We start from the raw sequence: 22,184 nt of genomic DNA on the forward strand, positions 1-22,184 counted from the left end.
AAATTCCTTCATATATATGATGCCATAATTGGACCCCTTTTTTCTCCAGTTTTAGGGTTTTTATGGTTTTGGATGTAAAAGGAGTGTTTTGGGGTTGGATCATCTCAGTTAGTTGTCATCATTGTTGATTGGAAGTGAGAGGCCGTGCCCACGATCCAAAAGTCATTATAGCTGGGGGAGGATGACAAAACTGGGAGTCTACACTCATTAAGTACAAATGTAAAAGGATTCTTATTCAAAATGGTTACTATTATTTCAAAAGTACAATACCAATAAAACAACTATTGAACCTTGTTAATGTTAGATTCAGACTTTTCACCATATTATACAATATGATGTCTCTGGACATCTCAATTAGATATTTTATAATGTTTTAGGAAATTCAAAAAATATCCGATAAATACACCCACTTGATCTAATCAAGAGTTAACACTTATACCGAGCTAACACTTGTCGGGTTAGATTATGTACTGGATCACCTGCATTAGTATGAATCAACCCTAACACAAATGACTACATCAATATGGATCAACTCCGAACACAAATAAATTTTCGCCCCTGTACTCGGCTATATTTCCTCATAAATATGACTTACAAGTTGATATAGGATTTTCCTTCGAGCAATATGGAGATTTATCCTACATCAACTTACAAGTTTCATTAACTGTATACAATCAATGACAAGCATCAAATGTGTGTGAAGTCTACAATAGCACATAAATAAAATTTTTCATTGCCATCATGATGATAACAACTCCAATCCTGGTTATAAGATTTTTAAATTTTACGAAACATACTGATCACATTTAAACCATACAACAAGGTTGTAAACATGCATGAAGGAACCAAAGTCCACATATTATGTGGTGTTAGGTCATACCAACACACTATATTTAAACAGGATAGGTGTTTTATGAATACTTTCATTTAGCTACTTTCTTAAAGTTGGTAAGTAAAGTTGACAATTCTTTGTATCATTCTTTCCCTTCATACTTGAATTCATGGGTCCTACCCATGCTTTCTTCCCTTCTTCTTGTTTTGGCCATTAGGCACAAGACATGAAGAGAAAATAGTAAACGCGATGACTATTGCCTAGATTTTCTTAAAACTCAAATTCCATCATTTACATTAAATGTAATAGGTGGCACGATTAAGGCATTAAAATGAACATGCATGACTAACTTAAAGGATTTTTCAATCTTATATAGTAACCTATCATTATCATGATATGGTCAAGAATTGGAAAACCTTCAATCATCTTGTATAATATGATAGAGTTTAGTTAACGACCAATGAGCATTATTAGTTTACTCATCGAAAATCTCTTTAGCATCTCATTATGTCTATAGTCCTTTGTAGTTTCTAAATTGCATCATAGAGTCAACTAGGGAAAGACAATTTTTTTCTCAGGATAAATTAATTTGCACAAATATAATCAAGAGTAAATAATCTTGTCTAGTCCAAACAATTTAGATCAGCGAAGGGGTCTATATTAAAATAACTAGTCTGATAGTAGTGATAAAATAGGCGATGATGTATAATTAATTCAAAGATAGAAGCCATTAAATACAAGTGGGTGAAACTCAATCAATGATTTCTCACACACGTAAGCTTTGAGATGTAAATTAGAATAATTACCCTTACATGCACAACTTAGCCTATTAGAGTTCATTGTACACGTATTGGTTGACTGGATTGATTCTGTCTGTTATGAAGACATCTAATATTTTTGGCCGCCTAAGTATCATGCTCATTCCTATCGGCTGACACATACTCAGGTCAATTGTATACTTGTTGTCTTGAAGTGAATCATGACATCAAGGGCTAGTATCTACTATCGCAATACACTTCTCACTGATAATGTCCTTTACTTATCATATAGGAGACGAGTGTTGACTGTCTCATTGACCAATCATAGGTATTATCCTATCGACATCTGCCAGAGCTGGCTTACGAAATCTCTAAACTCATTGACCACGGGAGGCTATGGAAATCTCTCTTATTAGGGTTCCCCATGTCATACTTGGTTTGAATTGAGGGAATTGGGGAACACAAATAAATAATTGTACCTACATACATTCATCATATGATCGTATGTAAACTAAACATTCATCGTATGAGTTTAAACTATATTATCATCGTATGTAATAAAGCATACATTTATCTCAAACAATTAAAGTAAGCATCATAGGTAAATAATTAACTTTAGTAGCTATAGGATGACATCTAGCGCCAAGTTAACTTTGCTTCTCATGCAATTTTGTTTGACTCCATGTTGGGTGGGAGAAACTGATGAGCACATTTATGTGTGAAATCTAGTGTAGTAAAACATGTATTTTACATATTTAGAATAAAACTACCTTGGGTTTTACTCTCTTTTTGTAGGTTTTATATTTTCAAGGCCTTAAGAATTATCGGGCGCTATATCTCTAATTTTACAAATAAAGAGATCTTATTTCTTTTCATGGTTGCGAAGAGGATAAAATTCTGAGCAAGATGGATGTGTTCAATTGCAAGTACACATTCGTTTGGTCAATAATACAAGTGATTATTCTTTTCGTGGTAGAAAAAGAATAATGAATCAAAACTGAACTGAGATGTAGAACCAGCGCATCTACAGTTGGCCCAAGGGTATAAGGAGTATTCCAAATGCCAACAAGGATCAATGGACCACATCCTTAAGTGATTGAAGATTCATTTTTGGTAACAACAACTACCTAGCATAGTTGGTGAGTTGTGGTGTACAAAATCCCTTGCTTATTAGGATGTCTCAAGTTCGAACCTCTTAGCTGCCATTTTATTGAGGTTTTTTTTAGAACTTTTTTTTTCTCCTACTCATCACTTAAAAGAGGTTGGCCAAGATGGTTGTACGCAAGTTTGAAGAAGAGAGAAAAAATAAAGAGAATAAATAGGAAAGAAGAAGAAAAAAAAAAGACAAGGGCATGGATGGAATTTCCTGTGGGAGATCTCTCTCCGCACGTTTTCTCTCTTCTCTCTCCTCCACCTCATCAACAAGATAAACAAAAAATATTTTTTTTAGAAGCAAAAATCATTAGCTTCCCTCCCCCATTCTCTATATAATATAATTAATACAAGGGGAGGAGGCACTTCATTCTTCTTCTAGGGTTTTTTCTTAGTTGCTCTATCTCTTTCTCTATTTTCTCTTTCTCCAGCTCTAGTTCTAGGTTTATGCTTTAAACACTTTTGTAAGATCTTTTTATTCAATTAATGCAAACACTTTTATTTTTTATTCAGTCTTTTCTTTTTATTGTTTAAACAATTGAAGTCATTTTCAAGTTCTAGTTCTAGGCTTAGTTCTAGGTGACAAAAATAAGCTATGAAGCATGTCTTTCAAGTTCAATTTTTTTTTCTTCACATTTGTTTTCTCTAGTACTAGAAATTTTAGATTTGGTTTATTCCAGATCTAGTTTTTAGTACTAGTAGTATCTCAAATCGATCAAGTTTTCAGTTTAAGGGTTGAAGTTCAAGTAAGTAGGCTCCTTCAATAGTCTTCTCTCCTCCCTCTCATTCCCTCTTATGACTATCCTTTCTTTTTTAATTTAGGATTTAATTTCAGTTGTTACATTATTGCTATCCCTTTCCCCCAAGGTTCATGGCTAGTGTATATGTTGGCTTTGCCCCTCCTAGCCATAGAACCATCATTTTATTGTTTTTATTTTAATTGTCTCCCTTTCTCTAAAGCCAAGTATAGTAACCCTTGTAAGAGTGACTCTCTGGTCAAGTAGGGAAGCTCATATTATATGCATCCCTCGAGCTAAGTAGAGAAACCTACTTGTGAGTCTCTCTCTAGCTTTATCTCCTTTCTTTTATTTTATTTTTTTTTCAACATTTTTTTCCTTCATTTCTTTTTAATTGCGTGGGGTATTTATTTTTAGTTATTTATTTATTTAATTTTAATTGCATGGCTTGCGTGTTTAAGTTCTTAGATGACGAATGGTTAGGACGTTATTTTAGATACATATGTTTAGGACGGTAATTAGAATTAGATCACAATCATTAATCGATTCACTTTTACATTATTAAAAAAAGCAAAAGAATAAAGTGACTGCTCTCCCTGTGTTCAACCCGTAGCTACACTGATCCGTACACTTGCGGTTACATTTTAAAATCTCAAATAAGTTTTTGGCGTCGTTGTCGGGAGACAGTTCCATGTTATTTTTGTTTTCTTTTGGTAAATTGGAGTGCTTTGTTTGCTTTGTTTTGTTTTTCCTTTTCTTTTATTGAATTCCTGAGAAGAACAACTTGCAATAATAGTTGTATTAGTGGAGGTCGCCATGCCTCACAGTATGATAAAGACAGGTTTCGCCCTGTAGCAGTACCTTAGGAATTGACCTAAGCAACCCTGGATCCCTGCCGGTAAGCTCCCAAAAAGCCAAAAAAAAATCAAAAAAATCATAAAAAAAAAAGTTTTTCTATCCATTCTTTTGTGCTTGTCTTACTCTAGTTGTGGGTAGTTTTCTATTGCATGAGTGTTAGGTGGATACGTAATACTAATAATCGGATAAAAAGAAGAGATCCAACAAGTAGTGATCCTATACATTTACTCTCTTTAAAACCTTTCAATATGGGAGACCAACATCAAAACCCTTCACCTAAATCTCTGAAAGATAGGTTCTACCCTGCTAGAATAGCACAACCCTCCTGAATAGTTCTACCACAAGCCCAAGACAATAATTTTGAACTCAAATTTTAATACAACACTATGTTGCCCCACTTCCATGGGTTGACCTCTGAGGATGCATACCTATTTCTAAGGAAATTTGAAGAGGTATGTGTTCTAATTAAGATCCAACAGCTTTCTGATGATGTTGTTAAGCTTAGGTTTATCACTTTTGCATTAAAAGACCAAGCTAAGAAGTGGTTGTATAGGTTACCCGCAAATTCCATAACCTTATGGGAACAGTTCACAGTTGCCTTCCTTAAGAAGTTTTTCTCAACTCACAAGACCAATAAGCTTAGAAGTGATATCCTTCAGTTTAGGCAAAAGCCTAGTGAGTCATTTTCCAAACTTATTGAGAGATTCAAGGATCTACTCCAAGAATGCCCTCAACATGGCCTAGACTTATAGTATTTATATCAAATAATTTATGAGGGTATTGATTACCCAACTAAACAAATGATAGAGTCTATGTGCCCTAAGGGATTCACATCCTTTACAGATGAAGGAAAGGCATGGGAATTCTTACTTGACTTAGCTGAAAAAACCCATGAGTGAGAATAAACCCAAGAGAGTGAAAGAACCATATAAAGAAAAGGATATTTTGTGGATGGGATAGTACCCAAGGTAGCCCATTTTGATAGTTTAATTAAGAGGATTGAAGCTATTGTTCCTAGAGAGCCATCATCAGTCAATTTGCTTAAGATTTATGCTTGGTGCCAATCTCCTAGATATGTCATAGAAGAATGCCCCAACACCTCTGGAGGCACTTTTAATGATAGTGTTAATGCCTTATACCAGAATAATCTATATAGTAACACCTACAATCCAGGATGGAGAAATCACTCAAATTTCTCTTGGAATCAGGGCAACCAAGCAGGGTCTTCCGATTTTCATAATCAAGGTCAACCTGGACCCCAAAGGCCTCCCTTTGCACAATAATTTTTTTTCCAAAATACTTTTCTTAGGTCAAATGTAGGACCTCATGCTAGTTTTCCTAGGGCCCCTCTCCTATCATCTTTTCAGCAATCCCCTGGGTTTATCAACACTGAAGAGGCAAGTAGAATAAGTGACTTGAAAAAAAATATGGCCCTCCTTATGACAAGCCATCCAAATCTTACGAGAGAACTTACCCAAGTTATCTCAATTATGCGTGAAAGGGAGAAAGGAACTTTATCCAGTCAACCAGAGCCAAATCCTAGGCATCATCAGCCTATTAGTTCACAAGCACCAACTAATGCAACACTGAATATAGTACAAGGTCAGACCCAACAAGGGCCCTCTAACCAATATAATGTTGTTTATGCCCTTAGGAGTGATAGAGAGTACCAACAGAGCGTTCCTAAATCTTTCCCATCTATTACTCCTGTTAACTCTCCTTCAATTGAGGACACAAGTGTGCCTCTTATTTTAGGTTCGTCTAGTGAACCTAAAGATTCTTTTGAAATTAAAGATGATTTGGTTGAGAAAACTAAAAATGATTCTTCTAAAAAATGGCAAATCCTTAACAGTCATTATATTCCTCCTGTCCCATTTTCTAATCGCTTAGTAAACAAAAATAAGATTGCTTCCATGGATAAAATTTTAGAACCCTTCAAAAAGGTAGAAGTAAACAACCCTCTTTTGGATGCCATATCACAGATCTCCGCCTATGCAAAGGTACTGAAAGATTTGTGTACTCACAAACGTATCACTAGTGTGCCCAAAAAAGCGTTCTTGGCAGGTAACATTAGTTCCATAATTACTCAGCCTATAACAGCCAAATGTAAGGATACAAGGAGCCCTACCATATCTTGTGTCATAGGCAACACCTACATTAAGCATGCCTTACTTGACCTTGGTGCAAGTGTGAATCTTTTACCTTACCATGTGTACAAGCAACTAGGACTGGGAGAATTGAAAGCCACTGGAACTACTCTTCAGTTAGCAGATAGGTCTGTTAAGATTCCTAAAGGGATGGTTGAGGATGTCTTACTAAAGGTGGGGGAATTTATTTTCCTTATTGATTTTATTGTGTTAGATACCAAGCCCTTTTCAACCAAGGATTAGATCCCAATAATTCTAGGAAGATCATTCTTGGCTACTAGTAATACATTAATCAATTGCTAGAATGGTTTCCTAAGGTTATCTTTTGGCAACCAAATTTTTGAGTTTAACATGTTTAGGATAGGCAAGCAACCACATACGGAAGAAGAGATCAATATGTTTGAGGATTTTTTGGATTTTTTTGATGATTTAATTACCAACTTTGATATTGATTTTGATTCAGAATTTTAAAAGTGTATGGATGAGTTGGATGATGATAGTGAAAATTTCTTTTATGAAGTCTTGAGTCTTCACATACCTGTGGAGCCCTTAGGACCCCTTTCTAATTTCATTCCCAAACCTTCCATAGTTGAGCCTCCTAAGCTAGATCTTAAGGAGCTGCCAAAATTTGAGCTATGCTTTCCTAAGGCCTGACCAAACTCTTCCTATAATAATTTCTTCAAATTTAACTTCTAGCCAGGAAGAGGAGTTACTTAAAGTGTTAAAAGATAATAAGGAAGCCCTAGGTTGGACCATGGCTAATATCAAGGATATAAATCCTTCTATTATGTAACATCATATACATCTTATGGAGGATTCCAAACCATCCACGGAACCCCAAAGAAGAGCTAACACAGTGATGATGGAAGCCATTAAGAACGAAATCCTAAAGTGCTTGGATTATGGAATAATTTATCTTATTTCTGACAGCCAATGGGTAAGCCTAGTTCACGTAGTGCCTAAGAAGTCTGGGGTGACTATAGTTCTCAATACCAATAATGAACTAATTCCAACCTGTGTCCAATCAGGGTGGAGAGTGTGCATAGACTATATGAAACTTAATGTGGTAACCTGGAAGAACCACTTCCTATTGCCATTCATTGACCAGATGTTAGAGAGGTTAGCTGGACATGAATACTATTGTTTTCTTGATGGATATTCCGGCTATAACCAGATCCCAATTGCTTTAGAGGACCAATATAAGACCACTTTTACATGCCCATATGGAACATTTGCTTACAGGCGTATGCCCTTTGGGCTTTGCAATGCCCCTGCTATGTTCCAACGATGCATGATGAGCATCTTTTCTGACATAGTCAAAAAATTCTTAGAAGAATTTATGGATGACTTTTTAATTCATGGGGATTCCTATTCTGAATGTCTTCATCATCTTTCCCTAGTTTTGAAAAGGTGCATATCTAAGAATTTGGTTTTGAATTGGGAGAAATGTCATTTTATGGTTAAATCTGGTATTGTTTTAGGCCATGTAATATCCAAGGAGAGAATTAAGGTAGATAGAGCCAAAGTGGATTTAATTGATAATTTATCACCTCCTCAATCTGTTAAGGACGTCCAATCTTTTCTAGGGCATGCGGGCTTCTACAGAAGGTTTATTAAGAACTTTAGTCAATTAGCCCGACCTCTTACTTCATTACTTGCCAAAGATCAAACTTTTGAGTTTTCTAAAGAGTGCCTAGAATCCTTCAAATACCTTAAGAAGGAGTTGATCAATGCACCCATTGTTCAACCACCTATTTGGACTGAACCTTTTGAACTGATGTGTGATGCTTCAGATTTTGCCATAGGAGCGATTTTGGGTTAAAGGATTATTAAGTTGCCCACTGTCATTTACTATACTAGTAGGACCTTAAATGATGCACAACTCAATTATACAACCACTGAAAAAGAATTTTTAACTGTTGTGTTTGTAATAGAAAAATTTCGGTCTTACTTAGTTGGTTCACATATGGTGATGTATACTGATCATTCTGCTCTTAGATACCTAGTTTAGAAGAAGAATGCCAAAGCCCGTCTCATTAGGTGGGTTTTAATTTTGCGAAAGTTTGATTTAGAAATTAGGGATAAGAAAGTAATTGAAAACCTAGTTGCAGACCATTTATCTCAGCTTCCTAATTCCTTGACTCTCGATTCTCTAGTCAATGAGAACTTTTCAGTTGAATAGTTATTTGTAGTGTCCAATGAACCATAATTTTCTGACATTGTCAACTTCTTAGTTTCAGGTGTGACTCCGGATCATTGGTCCACCCAAGATAAGTATAGGTTTCATTCCCAAGTTAAGCACTTTTTCTGGGATGATCCTTATTTGTTTAAGATATGTCTGGATCAAATTATCCGACGATGTGTTCCTGATTATGAGAAACATTCTATTCTCTCTTTTTGTCATGATTATGCATATGATGGACACTTTGGACCTAAGAAGATTACCACAAAGGTTCTTCAATGCGGATTTTATTGGCCCACTTTTTTTAGAGATGCTTTTGATTTTTACAAGGCTTGTCCCGCCTGCCAGTCTTTTAGTCGTATCAATAGAGGAACATGATGCCCTTCAACCCTATTTTGGTAGTTAAGATCTTTGATGTATGGGGCATCGATTTCATAGGACCATTCCCTAATTCCTTTGAAAATGTATACATACTTTTGGTTGTTGATTACGTTTCTAAATGGATAGAGGCCATACCTTGTAAATCTAATGACCACAAAGTGGTGGTCTAGTTTCTCAAAGAGAACATTTTTTCCGCTTTGGTGCATCACATGTCATAATTAGTGATAGGAGTACTCATTTTTGTAATCGACCTTTTGAGGCCTTAATGAAAATGTATGGGATCATCCATAAGTTATCTACCCTTTAACACCTCCAAACTAGTGGTCAAGTGGAGGTGTCTAATAAGCAAATCAAACAAATCTTGGAGAAAACTATTAATCCCAACCGTAAGGATTGGTCCCTTAGGCTCATTGATGCCTTGTGGGCCCATGGACTGCATTCAAGACTGACCTTGGTCAGTCTCCCTACCGTTTGGCGTATGGGAAAGCTTATCATTTACTAGTTGAGTTGGAGCATAAGGCCTTTTGGGCCATCAAGAAGCTCAACTTTGATTTGTCTGATGCAGGAATTCATCGTAGGCTCCAACTATCAGAGTTTAAAGAACCTAGGAATGATGCCTATGAAAGTTCTAGGATTTACAAGGAAAATACCAAAGCTTTCCATAATAAGCACATTCTACGTAAATCTTTTACAATTGGTGATAAAGTCTTATTATACAACTCTTGATTGCATCTTTTCTCTGGTAAGCTTAGATCCCGATGGAATGGACCGTTTATTTTCCATAATGGTCAGCATTTGAAACCATTCCTCGAGTTTCTTAACTGGTAGTGAAGAGATCATGGATCTCCATGAACCTCTTTACACTGATGACTATCTTTTAATCAGGTATGACCCCCCTGCATTGTCTTTACTTTTAATTCTTTCCATGCATTGAGGACATTGTATGACTTAAGTGTGGGGGAGGGAAACCAATTTTTGATTTTTCCACTTTGTTTTGTTTGTTTTTCTTTTTATTTTTGAGCTTGCTAAGGATGAAGTCCTACTTTGGCTTTTGGCTAATGATCATACTATTTGGTTGCTTGATGTATAAAAAGAAAAGTTTTGATTAAGGCACCCATTTTGAACGTATAAAAACCCTGTTGAGAAAAAAGAAATAAGCCTATGTCTTGGATGAGACTTTCTTTTGAAAAATAAGAGACCCTTATTTTATGGTGTTGGACCGGATGTAAGACTTTGGGTTCCTTGTACTTTTGATTTGGAGTTGAGACATTCTTTTTAATTTGGCATGAGTTGAGAAATGCATAATTTTAAATGAAGTGTGAAATGTGGTATAAAGAAGAATAAGCATTGATTCCCTTGGAACAAGATAGGGCATTGCGCCTCAAGAAGCATGGTGTCTTGATCGAAATTTCTAGGGAAAAAATTTCTAAAAGAACTCTAGCATCACTGTCTTTGTGGGCATATGCAAAAAAGTGAAGCTACATAGTAACTTGGGTGTCTGGTGTTTGCTCCACCATGTCATTTAAGCAAAAGGTAGTGAAGTAGAATAGAGTTTATTAAGCGAAAAAAGAAAAAAAATGTGCAAATGTCATTAATGCTAGATAACATGTTTGGTCAAAAACACTCCAACGCCTTAGTCATTGGTTTTCTATTTCTTCACAAGTGATTTTGCCTTATGGTAAGGATGTTTTGGAAGAGACGAAGTGAGTTCCAAATTAAGAAATATGCTAATGCCTGGAATTGATAAAGGGTAATAAAAGTTCAAGTGTGGGGGTCCCTTATAAGAGGAATTATCTTTGCTCCAGATCGGTATGGCCCTTACCTTTAGCTAAGGTTGGGATTTTTTTTATTCTGAATTTTGGGTATATATTCACTGAAAACACCTACGAAATACAACTCATCCACTAGGGGTGACCTAGGGGTTTAAAGGCTTATTGCACATGCTAAGCGCAACCGTAATTCCTACGAAAGTGAGTTAGGTTTTTTGTTTTTATTCTTTTTCTTTTTGTTTTGTTCGAGGACTAGCAAAGTCTAAGTGTGGGAGAATTCTGATGAGAACATTTATGTGTGAAATCTAGTGTAATAAAACATGCATTTTACAGATTTAGAATAGAGCTACCTTGGGTTTTACTCTCTTTTTATAGATTTTATATTTTCATTTTCAAGGCCTTAAGGACTATCGGGCGCTATATCTCCAATTTTACTCATAAAGAGGTCTTATTTCTTTTCATGGTTGCGAAGAGAATGAAATTCTGAGCAAGATAGACGTGTTCAATTGCAAGTACACATTCGTTTGGTCAACCGTATAGGTGATTATTATTTTTGGACCAAAAAAAGAATAATGGATCAGAACTGAACCGAGATGCAGAACCAGCGCATCTGCAATTGTCCCAAGGGTATAAGGAATATTTTAAATACCAACAAGGATCGATGGACTACATCCTTAAGTCACTGAGGATTCACTTTTGGTAACAACAACTACCTAGCATAATTGGTGAGTTGTGGTGTGTAAAATCCCTTGCCTATTAGGAGGTCTCAAGTTCGAACCTCTTAGCTAGTACGCAACTTTGAAGAAGAGAGAGAAAATAAAGAGAAAAAATAGGAAAGAAGAAAAAAAAAGACAAGGGTATGGATGAAATTTTTTATCAAAATAAAATATTATCCAAATCCAAGCAAGAAAAATAGGCCAAAGGGGGTTTCTTGCGCAAGAAAAGAAAGAAAAATAGAAAAAGGGAGAAAAAAAAGGCAAGAAAAATCGTGGGAGATCTCTCTCCACACGTTTTCTCTCTTCTCTCTCCTCCACCTCATCAACAACATAAAAAAAATATTTTTTTTAAAAGTTATAATCGTTAGCTTCCCTCCCCCATTCTCTATATAATAGAATTAACACAAGAGTAGGAGGCACTTCATTCTTCTTCTAGGGTTTTTTCTTAGTTGCTCTCTATCTCTTTCTCTAGTTTTCTCTTTCTCTAGCTCTAGTTCTAGGTTTATGCTTTAAACACTTTTGTAAGTTCTTTTTATTCAATTAATGCAAGCACTTTTGTTTTTTATTTAATCTTTTATTTTTATTGTTTAAATAATCGAAGCTGTAATTTTCAAGTTCTAGTTCTAGGCTTAGTTCTAGGTGACAAGAATAAGCTATGAAGCATGTCTTTCAAGTTCAATTTTTTTTTCTTCACATTTGTTTTCTCTAGTACTAGAAATTTTAGATTTGATTTATTCCAGATCTAGTTTTTAGTACTAGTAGTATCTCAAATCGATCAAGTTTTTAGTTTAAGGGTTGAAGTTCAAGTAAGTAGGCTCCTTCAATAGTCTTCTCTCCTCCCTCTCATTCCCTCTTATGACTATCCTTTCTTTTTTAATTTAGGATTTAATTTCAGTTGTTACATTATTGCTATCCCTTTCCCCCAAGGTTCATGGCTAGTGTATATGTTGGCTTTGCCCCTCCTAGCCATAGAACCATCATTTTATTGTTTTTATTTTAATTGTCTCCCTTTCTCTAAAGCCAAGTATAGTAACCCTTGTAAGAGTGACTCTCTGGTCAAGTAGGGAAGCTCATATTATATGCATCTCTCGAGCTAAGTAGAGAAACCTACTTGTGAGTCTCTCTCTAGCTTTATCTCCTTTCTTTTATTTTATTTTTATTTCAGCATTTTTTTCCTTCATTGCTTTTTAATTGCGTGGGGTGTTTATTTTCAGCTATTTATTTATTTAATTTTAATTGCGTGGCTTAAGTGTTTAAATTCTTAGATGACGAATGGTTATGCTATTATTTTAGATACTTATGTTTAGGATAGTAATTAGAATTAGATCACAATTATTAATCGGTTCGCCTTCGCATTATTAAAAGAAACAAAAGAATAAAGTGACTGCTCTCCCTGTATTCGACCCGTAGCTACACTGATCCGTATGCTTGCGGTTACAGTAACACAGTCATAATAGCTACTTCCATTGAACTTTAGTAATAATAAGAATGCAAATAACATCCAAAAATAACAATTACATTGGAAATAATAAAATAAAACTCTCAATCTTAATCTTGGCCACTTCCTCCAAATGTTCAACATTTTTTATCTATCCTCAATCATCATCTTTGATAATCTTGATCAAATAAAGTAAAATCCTAATGCTATTTGAAATTTTATTTATTAAAGAAACCTCAAAAAACTAACCCACAAGTTAAGCTACCCTAGGGGGAGTACACCAATTTATAAAATAGATTGGAGGAAAGAGAGAGGAATTTCACAATTAAATATATGTAAGAATAATTTATAAGATCGATATGATGGATCAATGAACAAAACCAATAATACAATTATGAATCTAACTAACATATACCTGGATCCATATCTTATTGGGAAGATTCCACAAGCTTTAGTTTTTTCCCTTGCTGTATGTTTGAGATTTTAAATATAACCGCAAGCGTACGGATCAGTGTAGCTACTGGTCGAACTCAGAGAGAGCAGCCACTTTATTTTTTTTCTTTTAATAATGCGAAAGTGAACTTATTAATGGTTGTGATCTAATTCTAACTACTGTCCTAAACATATGTATCTAAAATAACGTCATAACCATTCGTCATCTAAGAATTTAAAGACGCAAGCCACATAATTAAAATTAAATAAATAAATAAGTGAAAATAAACAACCCACGCAATTAAAAAAAAATAAAGGAAAAAAAATGTTGTAATAAAAATAAAGTAAAAGAAAAGGGAGAAAGCTAGAGAGAGACTCACAAGTAGATTTCTCTACTTAGCCCAAGGAATGCATCATAATATAAGCTTCCCTACTTGACCAGAGAGTCCTCTTATAAGGATTACTCTACTTAGCTTTAGGGAAAGAAAGACAATTAAAATAAAAGCAATAAATTGATGGTTCCATGGCTAAGAGGGGGCAAATCCAATACATACACTAGCCATGAACCTTGGGGGAAAGGGATAGCAATAATGTAACGACTGAAATTAAAATCCTAAATTAAGAAAGAAAGGATAGTCATAAGAGGGAATGAGAGGGGGGAGAGAAGACTATTGAAGGAGCCTACTTACTTGAACTTGAAAGCTTGGGTGATTTGAGATACTACCAGTACTAAAAACCAGATCTAGAATAAACCAAATCTGAAATTTTTAGTACTAGAGAAAATAAATCTTAAAACAAAAAAAAACTGAACTTGAAAAAAAAGATGCTCCATGGCTTGTGATCTTGTCACCTAGATCTAAGCCTAGAACTATAACTGTAAAAATTACAACTCAATTGTATAAATCATAAACATAAAAGGTTGAATAAGAATAAAAGAGTGATTACATTAATTGACATAAAAAAAAACTATTACAAAAGTGATTAAAGCAAAAATAGAGAAGAACTAAAACTAAAGAGAGAGAGGGAGAGAGAGAAGAAAACTAAGCATAAACTAGGAAATAAACTAAGAGGAATAATAATTAGGAGAGGGGAGGAAGGGGCTTTTATAGGGCTTTTGTCTTGCCTCCTTCCTTCTACAAGTCTTCTTTAAGAAAATAAAGAAAATAAAATAAAATCTTGGTAAAAATCCTCATTCTCTGAGATATTGTGTGAGAAAAGAAATAATCCGTTTCCAAAATTAACAAATTTTATTCCTTCATTGCAATATTAACCAATATCTTGCAATCTTGATAAAATCAGAAAAGAATCTCTGCATAGCATCTTTAAGATCTTGTGAGGTGGTAAATAGAGAGAATAATCTTTAAGATTTTGTAGGAGAGAGAATGTGATACCAATGAGTGGGTCTCACCTTTGGACTGGTTCTTGATTCACTTTAAACACTTTCTCTTGTAAACTTGGAAACTAAAAAAACAAGAAAAATAAAAATAGTACTATCCAAAGTGGGGCAAAATGTACACTTATATCCCTAAGATTTCACACATTATTGTACTCATCAAATTCCCCTATACTTGACTTTTGCTCGTCCTTGAGCAAGATAAATAAATAAAGAAATGAAAGAAAAAGCCTAACTCACTTTCGTAGGAATCACGGTTGCTCTTAGCATGTGCAAGAAGCCTTAAACCCCTAAGTTACCCTAGTGGACGAGTTGTGTCTCGTGCATGTTTATAGTGAATATACACCCAAAATTCAGAATAAATAAATCCTAACTTTGGCTAAAGGTAAGGCTCATACCGATCCAAATCAAAGATAATTTTTCTTACAAAGGATCCCCACACTTGAATTTTTATTACCCTTGATCAATTCCAGGCACTAGCATATTTCTTAATTTGGAACTCACCTCGTCTCTTCCAAAACATCCTTATCTTAAGGTAAAACCACTTGTGAAGAAATAGGAAACCAATGACTAAGGCATTGGAGTGTTTTTGACCAAAACATATTACTAAGCATTAATGACATTTGTACATTTTTTTGTCCTTTTTTTTTCGCTCAAACTCTATTCTACTCCACTACTTTTGGCCTGAATGACATGGTGGAGCAAACACCAGACACCCAAGTTACTATGTAGCTTCGCTTTTGGCATATGCCCACAAAGACGGTGATGTTAGAGTTCCTTCAGAAGTTTTCTCCTAAGGAATTTTGATCAAAACACCACGCTTCCTGAGGCGCAATGCCCTGTCTAGTTCCAAGGGAATCAACTCTTATTCTTTTTTATACCACATTTCACATTTCATTTAAAATTGTGCATTTGTCAACCCATGCCAAATTAAAAAGAAGGTCTCAACTTCAAATCAAAAGTATAAGGAACCCACAGACTTACATATGGTCCAACACCATAAAACAGGGGTCTCCTATTTTTCAAAAGAAAGTCTCATCTCAAGACACAGACTTGTTTCTTTCTTCTCAACAGGGTTTTTATAGGTTCAAAATGGGTACCTTAGTCAAAACTTTTATTTTCATACATCAAGCAACCGAATGGTATGATCATTAGCCAAAAGCCAAAGTAGGACTTCATCCTTAGCAAGCTCAAAAAAAACAAAAAGAAAAACAAATAAAACAAAGTGAAAAAAAACAGAAACTGGTTTCCCTCCCCCACACTTAAGTCATGCAATGTCCTCAATGCATGGAAAGAATTAAAAGCAAAGACAATGCAAGGGGGTCATACCTGATTAAAAGTTAGTCATCAATGTAAAGAGGTTCATGGAGATCCATGACCTCTTCACTACTAGTATTAGGAAACTCGAGGAATGGCTTCAAACGCTGACCATTAACCTTCGAAATTACCCTTGTTCCTGGATTCAAAATCTCCAAAGCCCCATAGAGATATATATTATAGACAATAAATGGGCCATCCCATCGGGATCTAAGCTTACCAGGAAAAAGATGAAATCGAGAGTTGTACAATAAGACCTTATCACCAATTGTAAAAGATTTACACAAAATGTGTTTATCATGAAAAGCTTTGGTCTTTTCCTTGTAAATCCTAGAACTTTCATAGGCTTCATTCCTAAGTTCCTCCAACTCAGATAGTTGGAGCCTACGATGAATTCCCGCATCAGACAAATCAAAGTTGAGCTTCTTGATGGCCCAAAAGGCCTTATGCTCCAACTCAACTGGTAAGTGACAAGCTTTCCAATACACCAAACGGTAGGGAGACTGACCAAGATCGGTCTTAAATGTAGTCCGATGGGCCCACAAGGCATCAATGAGCCTAAAGGACCAATCCTTATGGTTGGGATTAACAATTTTCTCCAAGATTTGTTTGATCTGCCTATTAGACACCTCCACTTGGCCACTAGTTTGGGGGTGATAAGGGATAGATAACTTATGGGTGATCCTATACTTTTTCATTAGGGCCTCAAAAGGCCGATTACAAAAATGAGTCCCCCTATGTGGTCATTAGATTTACAAGGTATGGCCTCTATCCATTTAGAAACATAATCAACAGCCAAAAGTATGTACAGATTCCCAAAGGAATTAGGAAATGGTCCCATAAAATCGATGTCCCAAACATCAAAGATCTCAACTATCAAAATAGGATTAAGGGGCATCATGTTCCTCTTATTGATATGGCCAAAAGACTGGCAGGCGGGACAAGCCTTGCAAAAATCAAAAGCATCTCTAAAAAGAGTGGGCCAATAAAATCCGCATTGGAGAACCTTTGCAGCAATTTTCTTAGGTCCAAAGTGTCCACCACATGCATGATCATAACAAAAAGAGATAATAGAATGTTGCTCATAATCAGGAACACATCGTCGGATAAACTGATCCGGACATATCTTAAACAAATAAGGATCATCCCAGAAAAAGTGCTTAACTTGGGAATGAAATCTATATGTATCTTGGGTGGACCAGTGATCCGGAGTCACACCTGAAACTAAGAAGTTGATAATGTCAGCAAACCATGGTTCACTGGACACTGCAAATAACTGTTCAACTGAAAAGCTCTCGTTGACTGGAGAATCGACAGTCAAGGAATTGGGAAGCTGGGATAAATGGTCTGCAACTAGGTTTTCAACTCCTTTTTTATCCCTAATTTCTAAATCAAACTCTTACAAAAGTAAAACCCACCTAATAAGACGGGCTTTGGCATCCTTCTTCTGAACTAAGTATCTGAGAGTAAAATGATCAGTATACACCATCACATGTGAACCAACTAAGTGAGATCGAAACTTTTCTAATGCAAACACAACCGTTAAAAATTCTTTTCCAGTAGTTGTATAATTGATTTATGCATCATTTAAGGTCATACTAGCATAATAAATGACAGTGGGCAACTTATTAATCCTTTGACCCAAAACCACTCATATGGTAAAATCTAAAACATCACACATCAGTTCAAAAGGTTCAGTCCAAACAGGTGGTTGAACAATGGGTGCATTGGTCAACTCCTTCTTAAGTTGTTAGAAGGATTCTAGGCACTCTTTAGAAAACTCAAAACTTTGATCTTTGGCAAGTAATGAAGTGAGAGGTCAGGCTAACTAACGAAAGTTCTTAATAAACCTTCTGTAGAAGCCCGCATGCCCTAGAAAAGATCGGACGTCCTTAACAAATTGAGGAACTGGTAAATTATCAATTAAATTCACTTTGGCTCTATCTACCTTAATTCCCTTTTTGGATATTACATGGCCTAAAACAATACCAGATTTAACCATAAAATGGCATTTCTACCAATTCAAAATCAAATTCTTAGATATGCACCTTTTCAAAACTAAAGAAAGATGATGAAGACATTAAGAATAGGAATTATCATGAATTGAAAAGTCATCCATAAATACTTCTAAGAATTTTTAGACCATGTGAGAAAATATGCTCATCATGCATCGTTGGAACGTAGCAGGGGCATTACAAAGCCCAAAAGGCATACGTTTGTAAGCAAATGTTCCATATGGGCATGTAAAAGTGGTTTTATGTTGGTCCTCTAAAGCAATTGGGATCTGGTTATAGTTGAAATATCCATTAAGAAAACAATAGTATTCATGTCCAGCTAACCTCTCTAACATCTGGTCAATGAATGGCAATGGGAAGTGGTCCTTCCAGGTTACCACATTAAGTTTCCTGTAGTCTATGCACACTCTCCACCCAGATTGGACGCGGGTTGGAATTAGTTCATTATTGGTATTGGGAACTACAGTCACACCAGACTTCTTAGGCACTACGTGAACTGGACTTACCCATTCGCTATCAGAAATAGGATAAATTATTCCATGATTCAAGAACTTTAGGTTCTCTTTCTTAATAGCTTCCATCATCACTGGGTTAGCTCTTTTTTGGGGTTCCATGGATGGTTTGAAATCCTCCACAAGATGTATATGAAGTTGCACAAAAGAAGGGCTTATACCCTTGATATCAGTCATGGTTTAACCTAGGGCTTTCTTATTATCTTTTAACACTTTAAGTAACTCCTCTTCCTGGCTAGAAGTCAAATTTGAAGAGATTATTATAGGAAGAGTCTGGTCAGGCCCTAGGAAAGCATACCTCAAATTAGATGGCAACTCCTTAAGATCTAGCTTAGGGGGCTCAACTATGGAAGGTTTAGGAATGGAATTGGAAAGGGATCCTAAGGGCTTCATAGGTGTGTGAAGACTCAAGACTTCAGAAAACAAATTTTCACTATCATCATCCAACTCATCCATACACTCTTAGAATTCTAAATCAAAATTAATATCAAAGTTGGTAATTAAATCATCAGAAAAATCCAAAAAATCCTCAATCATATTAATCTCTTCTTCCATATGTGGTTGTTTGCCTATCCTAAACATGTTAAACTCAATAGTTTGATTACCAAAAGATAATCTTATGAAACCATTCCGGCAATTGATTAATGCATTACTAGTAGCCAAGAATGGTCTTCCTAGAATTATTGGGATCTCATCCTTGGTTGAGAAGGGCTTGGTATCTAACATAATGAAATCAATAGGAAAAATAAATTCCCCCACCTTTAATAAGACATCCACAATGATCCCTTTAGGAATTTTAACAGACCTATCTGCCAACTGAAGAGTAGTTCCAGTGGCTTTCAATTCTTCCAATCCAAGTTGCTTGTACACATTGTAAGGTAAAAGATTCACATTTGCGCCAAGGTCAAGTAAGGCATGCTCAATGTAAGTGTTGCCTATGACACAAGATATGGTAGGGCTCCCTGGATCCTTATACTTGGCTGCTATAGGCTGAGTAATTATGGAACTAATGTTACCTACCAAGAAAGCCTTTTTGGGCACACTAATGATACGTTTGTGAGTACACAAATCTTTTAGTACCTTTGCATAGGCAGGGATCTAGGATATGGCATCCAAAAGGGGGATGTTCACTTCTACCTTTTTGAAGACTTCTAAAATTTTATCCATGAAAGCAGTCTTCCTTTTGTTTACCAAGTGATTAGGAAATGGGACAGAATGAACATAAGGACTGTTAGGGATTTGCCCCTGTTCAGAAGAATCATTTTTGGTTTCCTTAACCAAATCATCTTTAGTTTCAGAAAAATCTTTAGGTTCATCCGACGAACCTAAAACAAGAGGCACACTTGTGTCCTCAACTGAAGGATAGTTAACATGATTAATAGATGAGGAAGATTTTGGAACACTCAGTTGGTACGCTCTACCACTCCTAAGGGCATAAACAACATTACATTGGTTAGAGGGCCCTTGTTGGCTTTGACCTTGTATTATATTCAGTGGTGCATTAGTTGATGTTTGTAAACTAACAGGCTGATGATGCCTAGGGTTAGGCTCTGGCTGACTGAGTAAAGTTCCTTTCTCCCTCTCACGCATAATTGAGACAACTTGAGTGAGTTCTCTCGTAAGATTTTGATGGATTGTCATAAGGAGGGCCATATTTTTTTTTAAGTCACTTATTCTACTTGCCTCTCCAGTGTTGGTAAACCCAAGGGGTTGCTGATAAGATGATAGGAGAGAGGCCTTAGGAAAACTAGCCTGAAGTCCTACATTTAGCCTAGGAAAAGTATTTTGAGAAAAAGATTGCCGTGCAAAGGGAGGCCTTTGAAGTCTAGGTTGATCTTGATTATGAAAATTGGAAGGCCCTGCTTGGTTGCCCTGATTCCAAGAGAAATTTGGGTGATTTCTCCATCTAAGATTTTAGGTATTACTATATGGATTATTCTGGTATAAGGCATTAACATTATCATTAGAAATGCCCCCAGAGGTGTTGGGGCATTCTTCTAGGAGATGTCCAGGGGACTGGCACCAAGCACAAATCTTAACCAAATTGACTGATGATGACTCTCTAGGAACAATAGCCTCAATTCTCTTGATTAGGCTATCCAAATGAGCTTTCTTGGCTATTATCCCATCCACAAAATATCTTTTTTCTCCTATGGTTCTTTCACTCCCTTGGGTTGATTCTCACTCATGGGTTTTGTCAGCTAAGTCAAGTAAGAATTCCCATGCCTTTCCTTCATCTGTAAAGGATGTGAATCCCTCATGGCACATAGACTCTATCATTTGTTTAGTTGCATAATCAATAGCCTCATAAATTATTTGACATAAATGCCATAAGTCTAGGCCATGGTAAGGGCATTCTTGGAGTAGATCCTTGAATCTCTCTATAAGTTTAGAAAATGAGTCACTAGACTTTTGCCTAAACTGAAGGATATCACTTTTAAGCTTATTGGTATTGTGAGTTGGGAAAAACTTCTTAAGGAAGACAACTGTGAACTGTTCCCATGAGGTTATGGAATTTGTGGGTAACCCATACAACCACTTCTTAGCTTAGTCTTTCAATACAAAAGTGATAAACCTAAGCTTAACAACATCATCAGAAAGCTGTTGAATCTTAATTAGAACACATACCTCTTCAAATTCCCTTAGAAATAGGTATGCATCCTCAGAGGTCAACCCATGAAAGTGGGGCAACATAGTGATGTATTGGGATTTGAGTTCAAAATTATTGCCCTAGGCTTGTGGTAGAACTATGCAGGAAGGTTGGGCTGTTCTAGCAGGGTAGAACCTATCTTTCAGAGATTTAGGTGAAGGGTTTTGCTGTTGGTCTCCTATATTGAAGGGTTTTAAAGAGAGCAAACATATAGGGTCACTACTTGTTGGATCTCTTCTTTCTAACTGATTCTTAATATTACGTACCCACCTAACACTCATGCAACAGAAAACTACCCACAACTAGAGTAAAATAAGCATAAAAGAATGGATAGCAAAACTTTTTTTTTATGATTTTTTTGATTTTTTTTTTTTTTTGTCTTTTTGAGAGCTTACTGGTAGGGATCCGGGGTTACTCAGGTCAATTCCTGAGGTACTGCTACAGGGAGAAACCTGTCTTTATCATATTGTAAGGCATGACGACCTCCACCGATACAACTATTATTGCAAGTTGTTCTTCTTAGGAATTCAATAAAAGAAAAGGAAAAACAAAATAAAGCAAACAAAGCACTCCGATTTAACAAAAGAAAGCGAAAAATAACATGGAACTATCTCCCCAGCAACGGCCGCCAAAAACTTGTTTGAGATTTTAAATATAACCGCAAGCGTACGGATCAGTGTAGCTACGGGTCGAACTCAGAGAGAGTAGCTACTTTATTTTTTTTCTTTTAATAATGCGAAAGTGAACCTATTAATGGTTGTGATCTATTTCTAACTATTGTCCTAAACATATGTATCTAAAATAACGTCCTAACCATTAATCATCTAAGAATTTAAAGACGCAAGCCACGCAATTAAAATTAAATAAATAAATAAGTGAAAATAAACAACCCACG

The 22,184-nt window shown here is 35.8% G+C and overlaps 2 non-coding genes across 2 annotated transcripts; one reads left to right on the top strand and one right to left on the bottom strand.

The window, feature by feature from the left end:
- Positions 1-4,972: 4,972 nt before the first annotated feature.
- LOC122068797 lies at positions 4,973-5,079 on the bottom strand. The gene has a single exon (XR_006137245.1). It is a non-coding gene; the product is annotated as a small nucleolar RNA R71 (small nucleolar RNA).
- A 15,898-nt stretch (positions 5,080-20,977) lies between these two features.
- On the top strand, positions 20,978-21,084 carry LOC122068798. The gene has a single exon (XR_006137246.1). It is a non-coding gene; the product is annotated as a small nucleolar RNA R71 (small nucleolar RNA).
- Positions 21,085-22,184: the final 1,100 nt, after the last annotated feature.

This window comes from Macadamia integrifolia, unplaced genomic scaffold (genome assembly GCF_013358625.1).
Source record: "Macadamia integrifolia cultivar HAES 741 unplaced genomic scaffold, SCU_Mint_v3 scaffold459, whole genome shotgun sequence".
In the NCBI taxonomy this organism is placed as follows: Eukaryota; Viridiplantae; Streptophyta; class Magnoliopsida; order Proteales; family Proteaceae; genus Macadamia; species Macadamia integrifolia.